The sequence below is a fragment of the Lontra canadensis genome, unplaced genomic scaffold (assembly GCF_010015895.1).
Source record: "Lontra canadensis isolate GAN:19392208 unplaced genomic scaffold, GSC_riverotter_1.0 scaffold2, whole genome shotgun sequence".
Taxonomy (NCBI): domain Eukaryota; kingdom Metazoa; phylum Chordata; class Mammalia; order Carnivora; family Mustelidae; genus Lontra; species Lontra canadensis.
The window spans coordinates 7,216,080-7,226,184 of NW_022630996.1; the positions used below are offsets into that span (position 1 = coordinate 7,216,080).

Genomic DNA, 10,105 nt, shown 5'->3' on the forward strand with positions numbered 1-10,105 from the left:
AGGGTAGGAGAAGAGTAAATGAAACAAGATGGGATTGGGAGGGAGACAAACCATAAGTGACTCTTAATCTCACAAAACAAACTGAGGGTTGCTGGGGGGAGGGGGTTTGGGAGAGGGGGGTGGGGTTATGGACATTGGGAAGGGTATGTGCTATGGTGAGTGCTGTGAAGTGTGTAAACCTGGCGATTCACAGACCTGTACCCCTGGGGATAAAAATACATTATATGTTTATAAAAAATAAAAATAATAATAATAAAAAAAGAAAATGCTGGTGACCCTGAGGACATCATCCCACAAAGTTCATTGATTCCTGGGGCCCGAGGGGTCCTTGGTGACTGGCCATTGGAACTGACCAAAGATCCTGCCTTGTGTCTGCATTCTCTTCCTGAGTTGGAGGATTTCTCCCATGTCTAAAAGTGTGTGCATAGGCTCATAGGCATGGGTCCTTTGTTCTACCTCTGAGCTTATCTGACTAAAGTATACTGAATCATTTTTTGCTTATTAGTCAGCGTATTACACTTTTAATAATGGGGAGGGTGTATCAGAAAGTGAGTCATTCACTCACCACGATATTCATCCATTCATTCAATATGTATGGGGGACCAGGCTCTGGGCTAAGTTGACAGTGTTTGAAAAATGGAAGTTGACCCAGGCTCTGGGAAAATGTCTCGGGGGAGAGATGGACAATAAACATGTCGACAAATAAATTAGTAATTGCAAGTTGAGAGCAGTGCTGTGAAGGTCATGAACACAGGGCTAGGACTAAGAACAACTAGGGAGACCCACTAAGGGAGTGTTGCAGGGGAAATCTCTGTGGAAAGGAAAAGCTTGAAGCTCAGGTTCTCCATTGAAGAGGGTCCATCATATAAAGAGCCATGGGGCAAAGCCTTCTGGGGAAACAGGGTGACACAGACAGAGGCTCTAAGGTGGGAAAGAATTCCCGGGGTGGAAACTGGAATGAGGCCAGTCCTGCTGCGGTGGAGTGGACCAGCTCAGGGAGGCATCTCTTCCCTAAGAGGTGGAGACGGTCACTAGAGGCTAGACAGCACAAAGCCACAGTGAGAAGCGTGGGCTTCATTTTATGTGCCTCTTAGGGTTTTAACATGCTCGTATCTATATTTGGCAAAAGCATTCTGGCCGCACGTGGAGAATTTGTTGGAAAAGAGCAAGAGGAAAAGCAAGGAGGACACTTAGACCATTGATTTGTCCCGAGATGAGCCGGCTTGGATGGAGCGGGGATGGAAGGAAAAAGAAGTAGATGAATTTGAAAGATATTTAGGGGGCGCCTGGGTGGCTCAGTTGGTTAAGCATCTGCCTCCGGCTCAGGTCATGATCCCAGGGTCCTGGGATCGAGCCCTGCATCAGGCTCTCGGCTCAGCGGGGAGCCTGCTTCCTCCTCTCTCTCTGCCTGACTCTCTGCCTTCTTGTGATCTCTCTTTCTCTCTCAAAAATAAATAAACAAAATCTGGGGAAAAAAAAAAAGGTATTTAGGAGTAGACCACAGAATTTCCCAGTGGATGGGGTATGATAAGGAAGGGGAAGGAGGAAACAAGTCTGACTCCGAGGCTCCTGACTCGAGCTGTGGGTCAGTGTATAGAGGTGACAGCTACTGAGATGGGGAAGATGGGATATTGGTGGGAAGAATCAATAATTCAGTTTCGGTCCTGTTTAGTCTGAAATGCCTGGGAGACATCTGAGTGGAGCTATCAAGTTGGAGAAGAATCTTGGCTGAAAACATAAATAATAATAATGAATAACAACAATGCCATTTATGGAGTAGCAACTACGGGCCGGTTACTATTCTAAGAGCATTCACATGTGTTAACTCACTCAGTCCTCATAAAAAATACCATAGAGCAAAGCTTTGTAGTAACTCCCTTTTATAAAAGAAACTCAGACATGGAATGTAGGACTCCAAAGCCCATTTTCCTAATCAAAAGATTATATGCACATATGGAAGGCACAATATACAAATAGTATTTAAATCCAGAGGAAGAGGGGAGCCACAGCCACAACAGGATAGCAAACCACACAAGGACGAGGTACCGTCCTAGTACTTCCCTTATCTCCAGCCATGTGCCCTGCCTACCTGTTTTTCATCCCTACTTAGGTGCCCCCAACAGCCGCACCCATGTGCCTCGCACTCCAGCCCAGCCTTTTTGATGTCCACTCCCCTCTCCATATTCCACATCTCCTCGGTCCCATCTGATCAGGACTGCACTGAGAATATAAGGGATCTGTGTATTCCTCCCCTAACAAAACAGAGCTAGGCTCCATCAAGGGTCCGCTGAAGTATGGTGCTTTCAATCACAGGAGCCATGGTACGGGGCCTGGGGGCAGAGCTAGCAGGTGTAGAAGCATCACATCACCGTGGCCATGGATTCAGAGAGCTGGAAGGACCTCAGATATTACTAAGGCCGGTGTATCTATCAGAGAGAAGCTCATTAAAAAAAAAAAATTTTTTTTTTAAGATTCCAAGGTGAAATAAACATGAGAAAATGCTGGTGTAAGCATCGATAAGTAAGCTTATTTCCTGAACCACCTCTCAGAGACTTGAACTTGCTAATGTGCCTTGTGAAGCTCGGAGAGTGGCATGCAGGGAGCGGCATCGTATGTGACCACAGAGTTCTTGTGAAGGGGCATTTATGAGCACAACCCGGATGTGGTTCTTAGGAACGTGCTTTGAGAAATGTGACGGAACCCGACTCTCATTTACAGAGGGAATAAAAACCCAGAAGGGGAAAGTGACGGGTACAAAATCCCGTAGGGATAAAACGTGGTTCTCCCATCTCCCTCTTTAGGCTCTTCGTCTAGAACACTCTGCTCACCCCCCAGCCTGAGCCTGGCATGGGTCCCACCTTGTTCCCAGAGCATCTCTGAATCTTAGTGGCCAGTTCAGCGCAGTCTGACTTCCTTGGGGGTTGCCAGCTCCCCCAAGTGACTAAGTTCATTCATTCCTTTCTCTGACTGGTATTTCTGGAGCCCTTCCTATGTGATTTGTGATTTGGGGGAGCTGTGAAGGCTGGGGAGAGATCGGCACCCCCCTTTCCACACCAGCATCAAAGCAGAGATAAAACTCAGTGATTCCAGATAGTAAAGTAGCCAAGATGGAGTGGAAGGATCAGAGATGAACGATAGCAAGGATTTTTACCAGAGAGTGACATGATTAGGAATGTATCACAATTTTGAAATCTATGATGCAATGCAGGGACATTTTGGGGGTCTTCCAGTGAAGGACAGACTGTCGCCAAGATGCTTATTATAATTAAACATTAGGCCTTTACTCTCTGAATATTTTCTTTTCAATGATATATCTATTTTTAAAAAATCAACTTTCTAAAACTCTCTTAAAAAATTCTATAATTCCTAGAGATGAACTCTGTCAACAAATTAGCACATATCCCCTTATATCCTTTTCTGTGCAAATACAAATGGAGGTATATTCTTAGTTTTTATAAAAACAAAATCATCATACTCGTGCCCTCCCGCAACTCGTCTTTTTCACTTACTATGGCATGCATAGCCTTCTGCGTCACACCTAGAGATAGATGTACGTCACTGGCTTCCTCGGATCCCACAGATCAGACATGTTGACTCATTCAGCCTGTCCTTCGCCGAATGACATTTGAATTGTTTCCAATCATTCCCAACTACAAATGAGGCGGCCGTGAACATCCTTGTACATATCGCTATGGCCTTGGGGAAGGACATCCCAAGCGACAGTCTTCGAAGTGCGAGGGGGGCACCCAAAGATACGCATTCCAAAAAGGCTGGTGGATGCTTCCCCCCACCCAGAGGTAGTTTCAATTCTCCTTCCCTCGGGCTGTGTGTCGAGGTGCCCCCTTACCCCACCTGGTGGGACACCCCACAGAGCTTTGCTCCTTCTGTCTCAACCCACCCCAAGTCCATCCCTTTTTTCTCCTACATCCAGGCAGACATCTCCCCCAGAGTTGAGTCAACTGTTTTGACTTAAGTCTTGTGTTTCTTTTTAGAGCTTTCACTCCATAAATTCTGTGGTATTTCCTCCATGTTCTCTGTGTTTAAAAACTGCCTATGCAGATGTCTGCGCGGTGCCTTCCTTTTCTGCTGAAGGCTCCCAGCTGGCCTGCCCGAAGCCTGATGTCTCAGGGCAGTCTGAGGCACAGGGGACATTCTCCCTGCCCAGTAGGGTCCTGAGTGAAAGGACAATGGGGCTGACCCAGCACCATAGAAGTTCAGAAAACATTTACACAGAACCTCATTTCAGCCTAGAGCAGCCCTGAGGAGTAGGTAAGCAAGAGCTTTCATTCCCGGGCTCTGAGAGCGGGAGGCTGGAGCTCAGAGATGTAACAGGACTGAAATCTGGAGGCCAGGCTCAAGCCCCCATCTTCTGGCTTGAAACCTAGTATTTTCGCCCTTAAATCTAAAGTCACATTTTGGCTTAAAAATGCATAGTTCACCAAGCCAGCCCATGGTCGTGATACAGTTTATCTTTATGTTTCCCCCCTGGGGCACAGAGCTGCTACAGTTAAGGAAGATGGAGGGATGGTGTGCACCTGTGAGCTGTTTTATCTCCTTGCAGATGACACTGGGGCCCCTTTTGGAAGGGGAAAACAAGCTCTTCAACTCCATCCAGTATCTTAGAGCTTCTCCGTCCAATTTCTAAGAATGTGGGGTCAAAGGAGGGGGGCTCATCCATTTTGTTAACAAACACTTATTGAACAATTGCTAAGCCCTGGGCCCCAGGAATTGAATCCCAATGTATAAGACCTAGGTCTCGCCACCAACAAACTCTCCTCCCAGGATAGGGAAGCAGAAATGTAAATATGTAAGTGTCCTCAGCGTGAAAGATACTGTGACAAGTATGTACGGGGTGGGAGGGGTGGGCAAAAACAGGAGGGAGAAGATTGGTAAAAATTTGAACAGATGACACATTATCTTAGACTGGATAGGAGACGTCACTAAGTGATGAGAATGGGACAAATGTGCTTAGCGGAGAGAACACAGCTCACTCTTGCCCTGAGGTATAGGAAGCCGCAGCAGGTAGGGAGAAGGGGCAGGTACTCAGAGACCAGGTCACGCAAACCATTGTGGGCCATGCCAAAAAGTTTACCCATTATTCTAGGATCCATGGGAAGCCAGAGGAGGACCTAAGTCAAGTAATAACATGATGAGACTCGTTTTTAGAAACTTCCCTCAGGAGGCAGATCGGATGGGTCAGACCTGAGATGGGGAGACCAGTGAAGAGGCCGCTTGGCCATCTAGGTAAGAGATACTAGCCTGAATAAAGCCGTAGAGCTGGAAATGGGGAAGAGAAGACTGTGCTTTGGGATTGCTGGGAAGGCAGGATCGACCATAGCTGGTCATTGATGGAGTACGGGAGTGAAGAAGAAGGGGTTGTTGAGGATAACGCCCCAATTTCTAGCTCTGTTGCTTGAGACCACGTGTGCCATGCACCACAAGAAGGATTGGGGAAGAGGAATAAGTGTCAGGGAATGAGTGTGGCTTCAGGGGTGAGACTGCTGAGCTCCTGGTGGCCACACCGGTGAAGGTCTTTAGAAGGCAGCTGGGTCAAGAGAGAACTCTGAAGCGGGCAAGTCTTTTCGTTTCGAGAGCCATCTGTACATGGAGGGGGTGCCGCCATAAGGACGACGTGGCCACAGAGAACAGGTCGAGTGTTTAAAAGCAGGTCATGGGAGGAAGACCAGGAGCAGCAACTTTGGGGGAAGCGGGGGCATGGCAGCGGGGGTTGATGGTGTGCCAAATGGAGCTTGAAAAGCAATTGAGGAGGGATGGTCTGAGAGAGCAGGAGGGACCCTGTGTTCCTGCGCGAGGATGTAGCTCTTGGTTTTCCAGTGACCCGGCTCCTTGAAGACTCCTCTAGCTTGGAAAGTTACCGAACCCCTGCATGCCTCAGTTTGTCATCTGTGAAGTGGGGACAGCGGTACGCGCTTTCCAAGGTGGTTGTGAGGAAACCAGGGTGCCCGTGTGGCTGCTCCGCCGAACTCGTGACACACGGCAAGCACTTCATATGCGGTCTGGGGATGTTTTCACCAAAGCCACAGGAGGACGGTTGGAAGGAGCAGGAAATGGCCAAGGGTGTGAATGTTGCAGAAGGGTCAAGTGAGGTGTTTGCCGAAGCATCTTTGAATTTGGCAACGTGGGTCATCACCGCCACCCCTAGAATGGCTGTGGCTGAGCCTCGGGCATGGAGAGGCAGAACCAGGGAGAAGGAGGCTTGGGTAGGGCTGATGCAGCCTTCTCCGTCATCTCTTCGGTCCCATGCCTGAGAGGTGTGAGGTGGGAGAAGACACAGGTTTGCACTGGCTGGAGCAGGATTTCCAGGTGCCACTACGGGGGGACCCGCATGAAGTGAAACCACCTCCTGCACCAGGAGGCGGGGGTGGGGGAAAGCGGCCATCTGTGCGGGTTTCCCCTCCCACGATGAGGACAGAACTCTCTCCTCTCCTTGAGGTTGCTATGGAGACACGGACGGGTTCGTGAACAGTTGTAAGGTCTATGTCGCATCTTGACTTTGTGTTACTTGTGAGGGCAGGGACCATACTTCACATATCATTGTGCGACCACACCACCTGTCACACTGCGAGCGCGTACACTCGTGTAGCTTTAATTAGCATCCGTGTGCCGGTCACTCCCGAATCTGTTCTCCCAGCCCCATTCTCGGGGCCGAGGCTCAGACATTCATCCCCCTGCCTGCTGGTGCCCTGCTCCCAGATATCCCACAGATGCTAACAGATGCGAAATGTCTAAAGCTAGACTCGTCGTCACAGCCTCTGTCCCCCGTTAAACTCTTCACCCTCATCCCGTGCTCCCCATGTCAGTAAATCACACCTCCTTCCACTCTGCTCCCACGTCAGAAACTGGGGCTCATCCTTGACTCTTTCTTCTTTCCCGCCCCCCCCCCACCACGTCCAGTTAATCACCAAGCGCTGTTTTTTCCACCTGTGAAGTCTCTCTCATTCTGGTCACTACTCCCTTTATCCACTTTTTTTTTTTTTTAAAGATTTATTTACTCATTTGAGAGAAAGAGCGAGCAATGGGAAGGGCAGAGGGAGAAGGAGAGAGAGAATCCTCAAGCAGTCCTCCCTGCTGATCCCCAAGTCCCAGGCGGGGCTTGATCCCAGGATCCTGAGATCATGACCTGAGCCAAAATCAAGAGCCGCTTATCCAACAGAGCCATGCAGGCGCCCCACCTGTCCGTTCTTACCTTCATTCCACTGGCTCCACGAACGCACTGGCAAGTGGCCGGCATTGGGCGATGGGAACACCCTCGTGAGGCAAACAAGCTACAGGTCTCCAATCTCATAGAGCTCGTATCTAGAGCGGGATCCACTCCAATCGCCGCTCTCTGCTCCCCCCCAGACTGCAGTGGTTTCTCAGGGCTCCGTACCTTTCAGTGCAGCCATCAGTGTTTCTTTGTTGAGTCTGTGCCAGGTGCTGGCACCATGCTGGGTGTGCCCGAAGATCACAGAGGCCAGCAAGACTGGGGGCCACCCAGCAAGTGCCAGTGGAAGTCTTCGGCAGCTGCAGGAGGCTAGCTAGCGGTCAGAACACCTAAGATCTGCTGGGCCCTGTGAAAAATGTACTCCCTCCTTCCAAAAGGAGCAGGGAGCCATTGAAGGAAAGGCTTCAAGCAGGAAAGTAACATAATGCTATTCAGGCCAACTCTGTCCCATCTGGTTTCACTATTAAAATGAGTGTGGAGCTCATCAGATGACAGTCTAACATCCACAGGTGACCAGAAGCCCCAGTCACACAGTGGGGACCCTGAAGCCGGGCTACCGTTCAGACCTTGACTGTGCCTTTCATCAGAAGGCGGGAGATGCCCTTGACCACAGGCCGCTCTTGATACTGCTAATCAGACATGACCCACTCTATGTCCTTCATATCTCCGCTTCTCTATCAATTTGTGTCACCCATGATCTCAGCTCATCAGATGTTAGCACTTTCAAAATTATCATCGAATCTCTCCTGGCATGTCGCGTGGCTGAACGTGGCTACATGTCAGTGATCTCACAGTGTTGCACCTGTGAACGTGGGAGTCAGCAGATGTCTTGACTGCCTTAAGGCGAGTCTCGGAGCTTTCAGGCAAGCCAGTGCCCAGATCAGCCATTTCTCACCTCCTATCACTGGAGGTGGGGCAGGCCTTGTGGAGACAAACTGCCTGCCCACCCAGCAAGCAGAATCCAGAATCCAGAGTCTGACGGGTGGCCGCAGTGGTATTCCCAGCAAGTCAGTACCGCAAAGTCCCCACGCCGAGGAAAGAGGGCATGGGGACACATGCGTGGGACCTGATGATAGGGATCCCAAAGCCAAAGTTAATCAGGAGTGTTGGCAGCAGTGCTTTCAAGGAAATACATACATGAGCCAGTAGTGGGATCCCAGGCCCCAAAACAGCAATACAGAGACAAGACCGGAATCCCGAGGGGGCAGGAAGGGAAAGAGATGGATAGAATAGGGATAGTAACAAGGAGCCCCTGTGTCTCAAGGGCTTAACCCTACAGGAATCTACCGCTTACTCACCTGATAGTCCAAATGTGGGCGTTCACACAGCCTTCCGCTCAGTGACCTGGGGACTCAGGCTCCTTCTGTTTTGGGGCCCCGCCATCCACTACTCCACAGATGCCTCTGCTGGGTCGTCCTCAACCAGCTGGTGAAGGGGAAAAGGGAAGAGAAAAGGTGTGAGGAAGGTTTTTACAGGGCAGGCCTGGGAGTGGCATGTTTATCAGCTATCCTGATGTCCTTGGCCACAATTCAGACGTGGCCGCACTTACCTGCAGAGGAGGCTGGAAATGGAGAGAGAGAAGTCTGGTGAACACATAGCATTCCTGTCTCAGGTAGGTCCCATCTTGGGTATGCTCTCAGTCCAACGATTTCTGCAGGGGAAGCCAGCTACTAGAACAGGGTGGAAGGGGGCATGCCTGAGCCCCCTTCCCCCCCAAAAAAGGCCAAACCCAATAGTCAGTTCAGGATCAGGGACAAAGGGCAAGCAGCCTGTAAGATGAAAGGATGCTGCTGTCTGGCGGTGCTCTGGCTCTCTCCCCAGCTAAGCCCATGTCCCATGGCACTCGCTGTCAGCTGCGGTTCTGTGCTGAAGTCTTGCCCACAGCTCTGTGAAGCCGTCAGAGCCGTGTCTATAAGATTCTCATCCAGAACCGACTAGACTAGACTAGTTTGCCTAACTAGACTGTTTTAAGACGTGGCCCTGCTTGAATCAACTCCCCACGCCCCAAATGGACTATGTGAATCAGACATATTTGCTCCACCTGAAGAAGTCAGTTTTGTACCTTGAACATTCTGTCAAGCTCTGGCTTTACTGGTAGTACCTTCCCCCCACCCTCCTAATCCACACTGGTTTGTGTGATGAGGTCCCAGCCTGCCTTTTCCCTGCCCACTGGAGTTATGACAGGCCTTGTGCCATTCTATATTCTCATGTCCCCAACCCCCATCTTGTCTGCAAAATTCAGATGTCACCTCCTCAAGGAAGCCCTCCAGGACTACCCACGATGATGAGTTGTGCTTTTGTGTGCTGCCATACCATCCCAGGCTTTCTCCATTGACGTTGCCTGACTAGTTGCCTATCTGTACTCTAGATGTAAGCCTTCTGAGAACAGAGGGCGTGTGACTGAGCTTCTACAGTGTAGCCCCAGTGGCCAGGAGAAAGCCTGCCTGTCACTCAGTAGGTGTTGGTGACAGGCTTGAAGGAAGGAATGAATGCCTGTGTTTCAGGTAGCAGCCACCAGATGGCAATAGCGCTCTTCGGGTTAGGAAGGTAAAGGGGCGGGCTTTCTGCAGGAGCACCCGAGATAAATTGAGGTTTGTCCCCATCATCCAAGCACTTGGCTGTCTTTCTGTAAAATGTTTCAGTTAGCTGAAATAACCACAAAGTCTCCCCAAAGCCCATACGGAAAGGAAAAGGTACAGAGAAAGCGCCGTGGAGTCCTTGCGCCCTTAGGACGGACCCCTCTCCACGTGATCCCAGTATGGAGTTACTGAACTCGAAGGCCCGAGAGCGTCCAGACCCCTGAGCGTGTGAAGTTTCTGAAATTGTCCCCGCCTGACCCCCGCGTGGCTGCCTGTACCTGTTCCGGGTTCGCCGGCTCCA

At 50.2% G+C, this 10,105-nt stretch overlaps 1 protein-coding gene across 1 annotated transcript in view; it reads right to left on the bottom strand.

Annotated features, from left to right (window-relative positions):
* Positions 1-8,576, bottom strand: part of TBXAS1 (thromboxane A synthase 1) — a 164,151-nt gene extending 155,575 nt beyond the window's left edge. Inside the window, exon 1 of the mRNA XM_032867796.1 lies at positions 8,524-8,576. The gene's annotated coding sequence lies outside the window, so the exon portion shown is untranslated. The remainder of the gene's footprint in view (positions 1-8,523) is intronic.
* Between the last annotated feature and the right edge of the window lie 1,529 nt (positions 8,577-10,105).